The following is a 16,547-nucleotide window of genomic DNA, read 5'->3' as shown; positions in this document are numbered from 1 at the left end:
GTGGGACGCGGCCTCAGCATGGCCGGAGAAGCGGTGCGTTGGTGCGCGCCCGGGATCCGAACCCGGGCCGCCAGCAGCAGAGCGCGCACACTTAACCGCTAAGCCATGGGGCCGGCCCTCTATGTGTTTATTATTAACAGACCCTCACTGAAAGAACTATTTATGGATGTACTTCAGAATACAGAAAACTGATGACTCAAGGAAGGCATGAGATGCAAAAATGAATGGTAAGCAAAGAAATTAACCCAAACAAGCACTGATTCAGTTAAACAATAACAAAAATTAATTGGGGGGGCGGGGGCAGGATAAAATCAAAGTGGAACTAAAACACTGGACAATAATAACATGTAAGTCATAAAGAGAGAAATCAGAACTCAAGTGTTGTTAAAACACTGTATTCCTTGGGAAGAGGACAGAGTTATCATATAACTAAATTTAGACCAAGAATAGATATCAATCATATATCTGATAAGACATTAATAAGCAGAATATATAAAGTATTCCTACAACTTAACAAAAAACAACCTGATTTTTAAAAAATGGGCAAAGGACTTGAATAGACATTTCTCCAAAGATGATATCCAAGTGGCCAACAAGCATAAGAAAAGATGCTCAATAATCACTAATCATTAGGGAAGTGCAAATCAAAATCACAATAAGCCATTTCACACCCATCACGATGGCTACTATCAAAAAAACAAAAAATAAGTGTGGGAGAGGATGTGGAGAAATTGGAACCCTTGTGCATTGCTGGTGGGAAAATAAAATGGTACAATTACTATGGAAAACAGTATGGTGGTTCCTCAAAAAATTAAGAATAGAATTACCATATGATCCAGCAATCCCACTTCTGGGTATATATCAAAAAAAACTGAAAGCAGAGTCTCGAAGAGATATTTGCACACCTATGTTCATAGCAGCCTTATTCACAATAGCCAAAAAGGGCGAAGCAACCCAAGTGTCCCTCAAGGGATGAATGGATACAGAAAATGTGGCATATACATTAATAATATATTATTCAGTCTTAAAAAGGAAGGAAATTCTGACACATGCTACACAATATGGATGAGCCATGAGGACACTGCTAAGTGAAATAATCCAATCACAAAAGACAAGTACTGTATGATTCCACTTATATGAGGCAACTAAAACAGTCAAAGTAGAAAGAGAAAAGTAGAATGTTGGTTGCCAGGGGCTGGGGGCAAGGGGAAATGGGGAGTTTTTGTTTAATGAGTATACAGTCAAAGTTCTGCAAGATAAAAAATGTTCCAGAGATTGGTTGTACAACAATGTGAATAAATACTTAACACTACTGAACTGTACACTTAAGATGATACATTTTGTTATACATTTTTTACCACAATAAACAATAATTTTTAAAAAGTTTTTAAAGCAGAAAAGAAGTAAAAAGCCTAGAGAAGGAAGGGCAGACTTCCAGGGTCTGGTCCAGCTTGCAAGGAGCTTAGAAGTCATCACTTTGTCCTAACAAGTAGAAAGCTGAACAAACTAAACATCAACTCTTCTTAGATCCATCATAGAACTGAAGTCACAGAGAAAACCACTTCCCCGAAAATTAGACAAGACAGACCGTGGAATACAGAGAATCACAATTTACCAGAGCAGAAACCTCCACGGGAGCTAGTACCAGGGTAGGAAAACCGAAACCGCAATTGACAAACTGCTGGAGGCTCAGTGTGCACAACTCTTGCGAGTTACAAACAGGGGCTCTCAGTCCTGGGGGGGCACACCACCTGTGTGAGCTTTACCTCCAAAGCTGTACCAGCTTATCACAGTGAAGATGAGAGAAAACCCTCATGCTTCCTGCAGGGGGAGGGTGAAAGTAACCATTAGGAAACCAGAGCCTAACCCCCTGGAGTTTTATCCCAGCCCAACTGACCTGGAGGAAGAGAAATACCCAACTCCAGCCCACTGGAGCCATCCTATACCACCCAAGGGGCCGGGGGCACGGGGAGAAGCACTTGTGAAGTTCACAGCCCAAGGGCATAGGCTCACTAAAAACTGAGGGGGTGCCCCTTACCACCACATCACTACAGGCCTACTTACCTCAGTTCTTTTACCCAGGACACCATGTCTGGCTTTCAACACAAAATTACAAGGCATATTAAAAGGCAAAAAACACAGTTTGAAGAAACAGAGCAAGCATCAGACCCAGACTCAGATACGGCAAAGATGTTAGAATCATCAGACAGAAATTTAAAACTACAGAATTCTGATGAATCAAAGAAGAATTAAATAAATGAAGAGATATTCCATGTTCATGGATAGGAAGACTCAATACCATCCAAATGTCAGGTTTTTCCGACTTGACCTACAGATTCAACGCCATCCCAATCAACATCCCAGCAAGTTATTCTGTGGATATAGACAAACGGATTCTAAAGCTTACATGGAGAGGCAAAAGACCTAGAATTGACAACACGATATTGAAGGAAAAGAACAAAGATGGAGGACAGATGCCATCCAACTTCAAGACTTACTAAAAAGCTACAGTATTCAAGACAATGTGCTATTGGCGAGAGGACAGACAAATAAATCAATGGAACAGAATACAGAGCCCAGAAATAGACCTACATAAATACAGTCAACTAATCTTTGACAAGTAAAGGTGGCAATACAATGGAGCAAAAATAGTCTTTTCAACAAAAAGTGCTGGAACAAATGGACATCCACATGCACAACAATCTAGACACGGACCTTACACTATTCATAAATATTAACTCCAAATGGATCACAGACCGAAACGTATAACATAAAACTATAAAACGCCTAGAACAATGGATGTTAGCTCAGAGCCAGTCTTCCTCAGCAAAAAGAGGAGGATTAACATGGATGTTAGCTCAGGGCCGATCTTCCTCACAAAATAAATAAATAAATAAAACGCCTAGAAGATAACACAGGAGAAAACCTAGATGACCTTGGGTATGGCGATGACTTTTTAGATACAATCAAAGGCACAATCCATAAAATAAATAATTGATAAGCTGGACTTCATTAAAATTTAATGCTCTGCAAAAGACAATGTCAAGAGAATGAAAAGACAAGCCTCAGAATGGGAAAAAATATTTGCAAAAGACATATCTGATAAAGGATTGTTATCCATAAAATACGAAGAACTCTTAAAACTCAACAATAAGAAACCAAACAACCTGAATAAAAAAGGGTCCAAAAACCGTAACAGACACCTCACCAAAGAAGATATACAGGTGGCAAATAAGCATATCAAAAGATGCTCCATATCATGTCATCAGAGAAATGCAAATTAAAACAACAGCAAGACACCACTGCATTCCTATTAGAATGGCCAAAATCTGAAACACTGACAACACCAAAAGCTAGTGAGGATGTGGAACAACAGGAATTCTCATTGCAGGTGGGAATGCAAAATGGTACGGCCACTTTGGAAGACAGTTTGGCAGTTTCTTACAAAACTAAACATAGGAGCCAGTCCCGCGGCGTAGCGGTTAAGAGCGTGCGCTCCGCTGCTGGTGGCCTGGTTCGGATCCCAGGCGCGCACCGACGCACCGCTGGTCAAGCCACGCTGTGGCGGCGTCCCATATAAAGCAGAGGAAGATGGGCACAGATGTTAGCTCAGGGCCAGTCTTCCTCAGCAAAAAGAGGAGGACTGGCATGGATGTTAGCTCAGGGCTGATCTTCCTCACACACACAAAAAAAAGAAAAGAAAAAAAAAAAACTAAACATACTCTTAGCATACGATCCAGCAGGAGCACTCCTTGGTATTTACCCAAAGGAGTAAAACCTGCACACATATTTCTAGCAGCTTTATTCATAACTGCCAAAACTGGGAGCAACCAAGATGTCCTTCAGTAGGTGAATGGATAACCAAACTGTGGTACATCCAGACAACAGAATATTACTCAGTGCTAAAAAGAAATAAGCTATCAAGCCATGAAAAGACACAGAGGAGCCTTAAGTGCATATTACTAAGTAAAAGAAGCCAATCTGAAAAGGCTACATACTCCATGACATTCTGGAAAAGGCAAAACTATGGAGACGATAAAAAGATCAGGGGTTAGGGAGGAGGGGGGGATGAACAGGTGGAGCACAGTGGATTTTTAGGGCAGTGAAACTACTCTGTATGATACTACAATGGTGGATACATGTCATCATAAATTTGACCAAACCCACAGAATGGACAACACCAAGAGTGAACCTTAACGTAAACTATGGACTCTGGGTGATGATGTGTCAATGTAGGTTCATCAGTTATAACAAATGTACCACTCTGGTGGGGGATGTTGGTAACAGGGGAAGCTAAGCATGTGTAGGGGCAGGAGATATATGGGAAATCTATGTATCTTCCGCTCAATTTTGCTGTGAACCTAAAAGTGCTCTAAAAAAAATTAAGTCTATTACGAATAATAAATAAATAAAGCAGAATCTATTTTAAAGCGGGGGAAGAATCGAGTAGGGGTGCTGAGAGGAGACTGCAATTTTAAATAGGGCAGTTGGGGTAGGGCTCAGTAAGAAGGTGGGACCTGAGCAGAGACTTGAAGAAAGCAAAGAAGAATGCTTAGAGGAGAATGTTCCAGGCAAAGAAAAGATCAAGGACAAAGGCTATACCAAAAGGAGCATGCTTAGTGTATTCAAGGAACACGCACAGTGTGGCTGGAGCCGAGGGAACAAAAAAGACAGCAGCAAGAGACGGAGTCGAAGAGGAAGGGAGGGATCATCAAGGAAACCTTGTAGGCCATGGGGAGGGCTCTGGATTCTCCTCTGAGAAATGGAGAACCATCAAAAGTTTTAAGCAGAGGCATGAAATATTCTGCCTTGGATTTTAAAGGGATCAAATTGGACTATCTGGTTTCATTTATATGAAGTTGAAAAACAAGCAAAGCTAGTCCATGGTGACGGTGGTCACCTCTGCGGAGACAGTGACTGGAAGCAGGCTGCTGGGTGCTGGTCATGTCCTGTGGATCCCAGACTCCTGGTGGTTACATATATAAAAAGTCTTCGAGCTACAGAATTCAAGGTTTCTGCACTTTACTGTATGTTATACATCAATAACAAAAAATAAAGATGGATGACCTAAAAACCAAGGTAAAGATCAATATGACTGCTATGCTAAAAACATCCTATAGAGGATACGAGTGAAAGCAGGAAGACCAAATAGGAGACTGCTGCAGTAATCCAGGCAAAAGACAGTTGTGGCCCAGCCCTGGATGGTGGCCATACAAGTGGTAAAAAGTGGTCAGATTCTGGCCACTTGAAAGTAGAATCACGGGATTTGCTCTTGGAGTGCGTATGAGGTATGAGACAAAGAAGGGAATGAAAGATGACTCCAAGGTTTTTGGTCTGAATTTGTGGACGGATGGAGTTATTATCAATTCAAATGGGGATGACTGCGGATGCAGCAGTCTGAGAAGGAAGATCAGGAGTGCAGTTTGGGACATATGATTTATGAGATGTGTATTAGTCATCCAAATGGAGATGTTAAAGAGGCTGTTGAACATATAAGTCTGGAAATCAGGAGAGAGAATGGGCTGAAGATATAAATCTGTGAGTCAACAACAAACAGATGGCTTCTAAAGCCATGATCTGGATGAGACTGTCAAGGAACTGAGTGAATACAGAGAAAACAAGAAGTCAAGATCTGAGCCCCATGGTGGCCAATATTTTTTACTGGTGGAGATCTAGAGTAACCAGCAAGGGAGACAAACACCAAGCGTGGTAGAAGGAAAACTGGGCGAGTACCTAGCATCGTGGAGGACTACCAAAGCCAGTCTTCCAAGGAGAAAGGAGTGCTCAATTCTGTCAAGTGAAGCTGATGGTTCACGTAAGATGAAGACTAAGAACAGACCATTCAGTTCAACAACTTGGAAGTCACCCTGACGAGCAGCTCTGGTAGAATGATGGAGGTGAACGCTTTATTAAATGACTTTAAGAGAGAAAATAAAGCAGTGAATTGGAGATAACAAATACCAGATGATTTTTTAATTCTGCTAAAAAGCAGAGCAATAAGTGGGAAGGCTGTTGACAGAAGAAGTGGTATCAACAGGTTTTTTTTTTCTTAAGATGGGGAAAAAAACCTGTTGGTATATCAATAGAATAGGATCCAGGAAAATATGACAAGTGATGAAAGAGGAGAAAACCTTCTGGAGCACTGCCCTCGGGTAGAAGAGAGAAAATGGGGCTCTAGCAGAGCAGCAGCAGAACACAGAGAGTTCACCTGTGCTAACAGGGAGGGCAGAGCACGTAGGTGTTAGCGGGCAGGTGGGAAGGCAGGCATGGTGGCAGGAGTCTGGTGATGTTCTCTTCTGACTGTTTTTGCTTTTTCATTGAAGTAGAAAGCAAGGGCGTCATCTTAAAGTGACGACGGGGGGTAAAGTATTACAGGTCATCTAGGTGAACGGAAACTATAGAATGATTGCCAGGCAACATTAAGGGCCCACTTGAAATTCACGGTTATGATTTACAGTGAAACCAATCAGCAAGGTTGTATTTTTACATCCAGTCTTGCTCAGCTGACCAAGAGGAGACAGAGCTGGACTTAAGCAGGGTTGGAGTTTTGTGGGTACAACAAAGGATGAGAAGGATGAGGGAATCACAGGCACGTGCAAGGGAACTTCAGCTCAATCAGTAAAGAGGGATGAGAACCTTAAGAACACGTGGAAAACAGCAAAAATGTAACAGGACCCATTAACTGAAGGTACCCACAAGGACTGAAGGATTGCTGGAGCCAGGGTGCTAGCGGGAACGAGCTCGCAAGATAAGAGATGGAAATCAGAGAGGGATTTCAGGGAACTGAAAGTACCAAGCGGCCGCAGTAATTGATAATGTCAAACACTAAGACGTGAACAGGTGGAGCACAGAGGATTTTTAGGGAAGTGAAACTACTCTGTATGATACTAGAATGGTAGATATATGTCATTATATATGTGTTCAAACCCACAGACTGTACAACACCAAGAGTGAACCCTAAAGTAAACTATGGACTCTGGGTGACTATGATGTGAATGTAGGTTCATCAGTTGTAACAAATGCACCACTCTGGTGGGGGACGTGATAATGGGGGACCTGTTCATGTGTTGAGGCAGGGAGTACATGGGAAATCTCTGTACCTTCCCCTCAATTTTGCTGTGGACCAAAACTGCTCTAAAAAAAGTAGTCTTAATAAAAATAAAAAACTAAAATATGCTCATGGGAATGCTGGGGGCAGGGAGGAGAGGGAAAGTAAATCATTGAAAGAGGGAAATAACTGAGAGGCAAAAGTGTTGCAAGGATCACCGAATTGTACACTGAAAGCACCACAGATTAACAAGACTAGAGATGGAAACGTGACATTAAATAAGAATCTAAAGTCACTGAGGGCCGGCCCCGTGGCTTAGCGGTTAAGTGCGTGCACTCCGCTACTGGCGGCCCGGGGTTTGGATCCCGGGCGCGCACCAACGCACCGCTTCTCCGGCCATGCTGAGGCCGCGTCCCACATACAGCAACTAGAAGGATGTGCAGCTATGACATACTACTATCTACTGGGGCTTTGGGGGAAAAAAAAGGGAGGAGGATTGGCAATAGATATTAGCTCAGAGCCGGTCTTCATCAGCAAAAAGAGGAGGATTAGCATGGATGTTAGCTCAGGGCTGATCTTCCTCATAAAAATAAAAAATAAAAAAATAAAGTCACTGAGAAATTGCGGGCAGTGACCCAGGGGGTCAGTAGATGACAGCAACAATAAGGGTACTAGTGATGTAGTCTGATAACATTAGATTGAAAACGAGGGGAAAGGAGAGAGGGAACACGGCCTGCACCATAAGAGAAAAACAGCCACCGTTTGAGAGAGAAAAAGTGACTCGACAATGATCCTATAAGAAAACCCGGGGCAGAAGAGAAACAACCTTGAGTGGGATTTGAGGAGACACCAAATGCCCGCTTCTCTCCAACCCCATCCCTTCGTTGACTGCGCTATGAGCCCCTGGCCACCAGGTGGAGCCCATGCTCAGCTCTCAAAGCCTGGAGGTGCTGGGAAGACAGAGGCAGCCTCCCTCCGGATCCTGCCCTCTCCACCACTCGGCTTCCCTGGGTACACCTTTCTCTCCCCTCTCATCTTTGCTTCTCTTGGTCTCCCCTTCTTCTTTTCCCAGCCTACATGCTCCCTCATTCTCAAAAATGGAGAGGGAAAAAACCCTACATTTATATATTTTTGTAAGAAAGAAACCTTTTCCCTTATTCCCATCCACTTTTCCTACTTTGAGTGCCACATACAAAAACACTTGTTTTTGGCCTTCCGCCTAGTGGTACAGTAAACCCTTACCCACGTACACACAGGGTGGAAGGGCCGAGGGACTGAACTAAGCATGGGCCATAAGCAATTTTAAATGAGTAGACAGAAGGGATCTGCACTGGCATAGCAGTTGTTGGAAGAGAAACGATAGATGATGCTTCTACACAGTGCTGTAGAAGCTCTTAGCCTCGTAACTATGCTAGAAAGCCACTAAACTGTACACTTTAAAGAGATGAACTTTATAAGATATAAATTATATCTCAATAAAGCTGTTTAAAAAAAAACCAGCTTATCCCCAAACTGAAACATTCCTCTCAACACATCTTACTGATACTAGTTTATACTACGGTTTTCATAAGCAAATCCCTTGTTCAGAAGAGGGAAATATTAAACTTTAGTACAGGCCCATCTATAATTCTGAATTAGTGGAGTCCAGGAATTATATTGCTTTTTTATTCATTTGTCTTTTAGAGCCAATTTTACATGTTCTGTTCAAGACTCTGATATGAATCAACCAGTACGGCACAAGGAACGAAAAAGCTAAACCTGGTAAATCTACAGCAGATAACGCACAGGAAATATAAAGAGTTATCACATATCACTACTCAAAATCCTTTTAAGATCCTTGTTGCTCTCTGGATAAAGTCCAAGCTGCCCAATGTGGCATGTAAGGTCCTTCCTGACCTGGCCCTGCCGACCTCTCGAGCCTCGTCTTCACACTCCGGCCAGGCTGCACACTCCTGCGGCCCCACAATCCTGCTCTCTCTCACCTCCAGGCCTTTACTCGCCTGACTGGTAATTCCTTCTCATTTCTTCAAATCCCACCTTCGACAATACCTCCTCCTGGAGGCTCCTGGAGCGCCCCTTCCCGAAACCCCAGGCCAGATCAGGGCCTCTCTCTCTTGCTCTCATCGTCGGCCGTACCGGTCCCATCACAGTACTTATCACACTGTGTTCACGTTTTACTTACTCATTTGTCTCTCCAACGTGTTTGTTATTCACCGCTGCATTCTCAGTACCCAGCAGGAAGCCCAGCACATAATTAATGCTTATAATTTGATGAATGAATGGCTGAATGAGCCCCTAATCATTAAATGGCTGGACACCCTTCGGCACTAACCATTAACAGAAAAGAGTAAAAGTGATGCCAACAAGCTACTCATGGGTTGCAAAGGAGAAAACATCTGGCAAGAGCAGAGAGAGCCGGCACAGGCATCAGGCCCTGTGGTGATGCTCTGATGATCTCATCCCAGGCCCTGGGCCACCTGCACAGTGTCTCTGTCACAGGGCTTTCCCTGTTGGACAAAGCCCCTTCTGGCCTTCAGGTCTATGCCATGGGAATGGAACATAAATACCAAAAAACCACACCCCAATCATAGGCTGTCTAGCTCTAGTTATTGGACCAAGTGTTGGAGAAGAAGCAGAAAATATTTCTGAATCTTCTTCTACTCCTTAGAATGGGATTTCAGAGCCAAAACGTAGTTAAAAGATCATTTGGTCAACTGGTTTTCAAACCGGGCTCAGCAAACCCCCTAAGGGTCACCCAAGGGAAAGAGGGCAGGGGAGAAGGTTTGAGCAGGCTGAGCGCAGGCTTGGTAACCAAAGCAATGGATTTTAGCTTCTTAACATGTTGGGCTTCCCCTATATGATGGTAAACAAAGTTTTACTGCTTTTATTTACAATAAAACCATCTGGTGGAGTTTATATATGTATAAAGTAAATATATTTTACTTCTAAAAAAAAAAAAACCAAACCACCCCACCTGGGATTGGCCCAATCCCCTTATTGTAAAAATGAAGAAACTGAGATCAGAAGTAAATATTGCAATTTCTCCAGGAACTTAGCAAAGCCAAGGACTTTAGTCTCCTGACTCTCTATCCAGGATTCTTCCCATTGTAGAAAATCACCTCCCTACAAACTCTGAAGTGTTTTTACAAAGCGAGGAGTTCTGATTATACACAGACCAATAACAACAAAAAGCTATCAAGGGAACAAATAAAGGACAACCACAAATTGAGCACTACTGTACCACAGACAATACAGGAAGCACTTCATACACGCGCTTTCTCTAGGAAGCCCAGCTCTACCGTTTACTTTTTCTTAAATTACTGCTCTGAGGTTTCTCATCCATACAAAGACAATATGGTAATCCCTGGGCATGGAAAGCACTTAGCAGAATGCCCTGCTCTCAAGTCACAACAAACAGTAGCTATTACTATTATTCTGTTCGACCTTCACAATAACCTTATGGGATAGGGACCCTCAAACTTGCCCAAGGTCACACAGCTAGTCAGAAGGATGGCCAGATGGCAAACCCAAGTCTACTTCCAAAGTCCATATTCTTTTAAGAATGCTACCCTGTTTGGCCAAGTCATTGATCTTCTCTATGCCTCAGTTTCTTCCTCTGAAAAAATAAAAGAATATCAACTCGACCTACCTCACAGCAAAAAAACAAAGTCAGCAAAAGCACTCTGAAAAGTCCTATGCATACCTAATGTGAGTTCCACCAAGCAGAACCCTCCTGAAAAGAGCAATGCGCTAAGATCAGCCCTTCTATCTAAAACAAGGAAATGGAGGGGAAAAGACGTGAGAGTGTCACTTACCTCTGACCTCTGGCCCTAAGCATAGCTAGAGAAAGAAATGTTTTGCTACCTCCAGGAGCCTCCACAAAGGGAAGGGGTAGATGCCTTTCTTCCAGGACCTCCCCATTAAGTATGTTCACCCAGGTAAAATCCGTTTATTTAGCAGCCAGCTGTGGAACACCTAGGATGCACCCAGCATTTTGCCAAGTGATGAGAGAGATCATTAAGACCTGACCCTTGCCTTTGAGGAATCAGGAGATAGAACCAATTATCAAACAACAATAAGGGAGCCTCCCGGACCGGCTCACACAGCGCCCACCCTGTTGCTCCCTGCCCTCCGACCCTGCTTTTCTCGCTCAGCACCTGACATACGTGCCCTGGAAGCTCAGAAGGGATTAACTGTGCCCAAGGGTGGGGTCTGGGAAGGAAACTGTTTATATTAAACCTCAGAAATCAGGAGAGTGAAGAGAGGGAAGGGTAGTCCCTTCCTTCAATGCCAACTCCCCCGGCACCATATGTCTGGCTCAGTTCCAACTCATACTAGAAAGATATAGCACCAACCGTCTCTCCTTCAGGGCTCCTTTCTGCCAAAGTTCTGGAACCCAGTCCCAAGGGGCCCTGTCCAGCACTCTGGATGCTGGCTCTTCCTCCTGTCCAACAGGCCAGGAAAGTCTGAAATAGAACATAACCAAACTTGCCCTGCCCTTTCCCCAGCAGAGCGCCATGATTCACTTCCCGTTCCCAACAGTCAGCTACAGCAGGGGGTCGGCAAACTTCTCCGTTAAAGTTAGTATAGCACACATATAAGGATACGACTTAGTTTGACAGTAAATACTTTAGGCTTTGTAAGACCTAAGGTCTCTCTCTGTCCCAACTACCCAACTCTGCCATTGCAGCATGAAGCAGCCATACACAATATATAAGCGAATGGCATGGCTGTGTTTCAATTAAACTTTATTTACAAAAACAAGCAATGGGGCCTGTGGACCACAGTTTGCCATCTGCTGATCTAAAGGAAAATGGGAGAACTTTTTTTTTATTGATGTTTTAATGGTTTTTAACATTGTGAAATTTTGGGTTGTACATTTTTGTTTGTCCATCACCATATATATGTCTCCCTTCACCCCTTGTGCCCACCCCCCACCCCCACTGCCCCTGGTAACCACAGTACGGTTTTCTCTGTCCATGTGCTGGTTTATATTCCACATATGAGTGAAATCATACAGTGTTTGTCTTTCTCTTTCTGGCTTATTTCACTTAACATAATACGCTCCAGGGCCATGCACATTGTTGCAAATGGGACGATTGTCTTTTTTTATGGCTGAGTAGTATTCCATTGTATATATACACCACATTTTCTTAATCCAATCGTCAGTCGAGGGACACTTAGGTTGCTTCCACTTCTTGGCTATGGTGAATAATGCTGCAATGAACATAAGGGTGCATAAGCCTCTTTGGATTGTTGATTTCAGGTTCGTTGGATAGATTCGCAGTAGTGGGATGGCTGGGTCATAGGGCATCTCTATTTTTAATTCTTTGAGGAATGGGAGAACTATTTTTAAGCAGCTTCCTCCCGACCATTTCTAGTTACCCATCTTAAAACCTTAGCCTGTCCACATCTTACCACCACTTCTTGAGTGTCTCTATTCTAATTACTGGGCTTCAATAATTTTTCCAGAATCCAAAGTCATGTATTTTAGATATGCAAACCTCAGGGTTAGTAGCCCAACTAGCATGTAGAGATTCTCCAGGTTAGAAGGGATTTAGGGATCATCTGATCCAACCTCCACTCAGTGCAGAAGTTTAAATTTCTTTTTTTTTTTTAATTTTCCCCCAAAGCCCCAGTAGATAGTTGTACATCATAGTTGCACATCCTTCTAGTTGCTGTATGTGGGAGGCGGCCTCAGCATGGCCGGAGAAGCGGTGCGTCGGTGCGCACCCGGGATCCGAACTCGGGCCGCCAGTAGCGGAGCGCGCGCACTTAACCGCTAAGCCACCGGGCCGGCCCAGTGCAGAAGTTATCTAGCAAGCAGTCATCCAGCTCCTACTCAAACACTTCTAATGACAGGAAGGCCACTCATTTCCTCCCAAGGCAACTCATTCCGTCTCTGGACAGCTCTAAGGGAAGATCTCCTTCTCAATTTTTTTCTTAGCACATTTAACCACCTGAGTACTTGTGAACTTGTTTACTGTCTGACTCTTTCTACAGGAATGTAAGATCAGTGAGGGCAGGAACGTGGTTTCCTGGATTTGTAGCTGTTTGTACTGCTGTCTCTCCAGCACTTTGAACAGTGTCTGGTACGTGAAGGGTGTAAAATAATTGTTTAGAAGAGGGAGGGACGGAGGAAGGGAAGGCGGGAAGGAAGGAAGGAAGGAGAGAGGGAAGGAAGGAAGGAGGAAAGGAAGGAGGGAGGGAGGGATGAAGAGATGGCGAGAGGGATGGAGGGATGGAGGGAGGGAGGAAAGGGGCAAAGAAAACAATGCTGCATTTGGGGAACTGTAAGGAATTCAGCAGGACTGAAACGAGAGGCACAAGGGGCCAAGCACAGCAGGTAACTGGTAAGGCTGGAGTGAAGACAGGGTGCGACACAGAAGCCCTTGAAATCTCAGTGCAAGTGCAGAGGTTGCGGTGGTAACGTTTGAGGAATAATTTGGGGGGAGTTTAGAATTCCCCTTTCGCCCTTGTCCTCTTCCATCCAGGCCTCCTCCGCCCCACTCTGATGGTGAACATCTTTCACTGGGGCACCTGTTCTCTGAAGCCTTTTCAAACAGCCGCTCCCCCAACAAAAATGCACTACCCTCAACTGTGCAGATATTTCTATCACTGTGCCCACGATACTCACTTGCCTATCTATTTGTACTCCTCTACCAGGCTCCAAGCTCTGAGAGCAGGTACTGTGCCATCTTTATTTTTCTGTCCTGGGCACTGAATACCACGATGGGACAAGGTAGGAACTTTTTAAATGTTTGGTAAATGAATGAAGGTAGTGGTCTTATTGTATTCTGTACTGGCCGAACTACACCTAGGGAACTGGTGTCAGATCTGGGCACTATATTCTAGGAAAGACGCTTAGCCTTTATGCCCAAGTTGCACAGGCAAATACCAAAGACATCAGGTCAGTAATGGAAATGAGGAACAGAGGGCTGGGAGGATGGTGGCTAAGAGGGGAGATCATGCTTTACTTTTATATGAAACTTCTCAAATGGAGTCAACTAATTCCAAATTTTTTTAAAAAGGAAATAAAAATAACACCACTGTGTAGACCCTCCAAAACACATTACATGCCTGCAAACAATGGATATGGGAAGCAAATCTGCAGCCTGTTTTGGACAAAGGGATTTAAGCAAGGAAGTAACATAATCAGAACTGCATTTTTAAAAGAACATTCTGACAGGATAAACTAAGGTGCTATTGTACTAGTCAAGGCAAGAGATCTGGTAAGGGCCTAAACTCTGACAGAAGCAATGGGGTAAAGGGGTGGGGGTGGATTTGAGAGATGACCCGGTCGACCCAGTTTTAGTAACGAAGCCAAGACTGTACACATTGATCTGGCAGCCACATTACCAGTTCGTAGGTTCATACTGAATTTTTTTCAAATAAACTGCTATTAAATCTAATTAATTTTTAATAATCTAAATATAGGGCTCAATTTTCATTTCTTTTGCAGGCCATATGGTGCAAATTAGAATTTAACTCTGCCTTCAAAACATGTCCAGAATCCATTACTTTCTGGCTACCCACCACAACCAGCTTAGTTTGAGCCACCATCATCCCTCCCCTGGACTACTGACTACTGCAACGGCTTCCCAACTGCTCTCCCTGCTGCTTCCAGAGCCCACCTTTTCCCACCCTCCACAGTCTATCCCCACAGCAACCAGAGGAGCCTTTAAAACAGAAATCAGGGCCGGCCCCGTGGCTTAGCGGTTAAGTGCGCGCGCTCCGCTGCTGGCGGCCTGGGTTCGGATCCTGGGCGCGCACCGACGCACCACTTCTCCGGCCATGCTGAGGCCATGTCCCACATACAGCAACTAGAAGGATGTGCAGCTATGACATGCAACTATCTACTGGGGCTTTGGGGGAAAAAATAAATAAATAATAATAATAAAACAGAAATCAGATCTGTCCCTCCTCTGCTGTCCACTCTCCAGTGGCTCTCGTCTTGCCTAGAATAAAATGCCCTCCACAGGTCTTGCCCGGGCTCTCAGGTGCTGCATGATCTGGTCTCACCACTTCTCTGCTCTCCTCTGCTACTGGTCATTCCCCGTTTCTACACCCCAGCCACACTAGCCTCCTCGTGGCCCTGGGACAGGACAAGTCACACTCACAGCTCAGGGCTTTTACACTCCCTGTTCTTTCTGCCCAGGATGCTTTTCTCCCAGATACATCTCCCTGGCTGGACTCCTCACTTCTTTCAGATATCACCTCGTCAGGGCTTCCCTGATCACCTTATAGAAAGTGGCAATCCCTCAGCCCCCATCTCTCTCTAGCACCTTACCCTGCTTTTGTTCTGCTGAGCACATATCACCTAGTGGGCGTTATTTATCTATTTACCTATTTATGTGTTTGTTTATATCTAGTTATTCATTTATTTTTTATCTGTTTCTACTCATTAGAATATAGTCCTTGGAGGCAAGGACTTTCTGTTTTGTTTAATGCTGTGTACTTAGCTCCAAGAACTGTACTAGGCATGAAGTAAGTGGTCAACTTCATCATCAGAATATAAGCCCCTGTATATAGCAAAACAATCATTATACATAGAGGTATGTGTAATCAGTTTTGTTGATGAAAATGATTATTTCCCCCCCCCAAATTCACCAAGTATATTTAAAGAAACATTAGTGATCCAATAAAAAGAGACTAAAGTATCATCAGAAAGGTCAATGACAAATGAATCCTGCCTGCCACACCGTCCAACCAGAAACTAATTTCATAACTCAGTTCCCTAAGGTAGGAAAAATGCTCCCAGGAAAGGAACAGAACTAGGATCCAGAACCAATTAACAGGGCAAGAGTTTGCCTCGAAGTTTCCCACTCCCTCCAGAAGAGCCTGTACCATCCCTAACTCTAACTACTTGCCAGGCGGGATACCATGAGAGTGAGCAGTCTTGCTAAGATTCCTTGCCTACCTCCAGTCACTCCTATGCATAGAACCCAGTTCCCAGACTCATTCTTGGGTTGCCCAATGGCTCTGCCTTCCCAGAGAACCTTTCTCGTACAACTATCAGCTACAACTGGTGACCAAGACCTCGTGGTCCTCTGCCACTCACATTCAGGTTTCTTCTATTTCATTAGGAGCTCCACCACCCCGTTCAACAACAACCAATGAAATACTGGCTCACAGAATCCAGACAGGGCTAGGAAAAGGAGCTAGTTGTGGATCAATAGGTTTTTTTGTTTATTTTGCTTTCCTTTTTAAGGATTAAATTAGTCACTGCTGCAACCAAAAAGTAACTTTTTCGGGGCTGGTCCCGTGGCCTAGTGGTTAAGTTCAGCACGCTCCACTTCGGCGGCCTGGTTCCCAGGCGTGGACCTATACTACTCGGCGGCGGCCGTGCTGTGGTGGCGACCCACATACAAATAGAGGAAGATTGGCACAGGTGTTAGCTCAGGGCGAATCTTGCTCAGCAAAAAAAAAAAAAAAAAAAGTAACTTTCTCAGAAGAGAAACATCACAGTACAATGAAAATAACCCAGGTTTGAAATCTA

At 44.0% G+C, this 16,547-nt stretch overlaps 1 protein-coding gene across 4 annotated transcripts in view; it reads right to left on the bottom strand.

Annotated features, from left to right (window-relative positions):
- LUZP1 (leucine zipper protein 1) overlaps nucleotides 1-16,547 on the bottom strand; it is an 82,176-nt gene that overhangs the window by 10,666 nt on the left and 54,963 nt on the right. The window contains exon 3 of one of the 4 annotated variants that reach the window (XM_087446589.1): nucleotides 11,404-11,514. The exons of the other annotated variants lie outside the window; for them this stretch is intronic. The gene's annotated coding sequence lies outside the window, so the exon portion shown is untranslated. The remainder of the gene's footprint in view (nucleotides 1-11,403; nucleotides 11,515-16,547) is intronic. 4 annotated transcript variants of the gene reach the window in all.

Source organism: Ceratotherium simum, chromosome 22, assembly GCF_057802395.1.
Source record: "Ceratotherium simum simum isolate JZ-2026a chromosome 22, ASM5780239v1, whole genome shotgun sequence".
Lineage (NCBI taxonomy): Eukaryota > Metazoa > Chordata > Mammalia > Perissodactyla > Rhinocerotidae > Ceratotherium > Ceratotherium simum.
The sequence above is the reverse complement of the archived record's forward strand: the minus strand, read 5'-3'. Positions and strand labels throughout refer to the sequence as shown.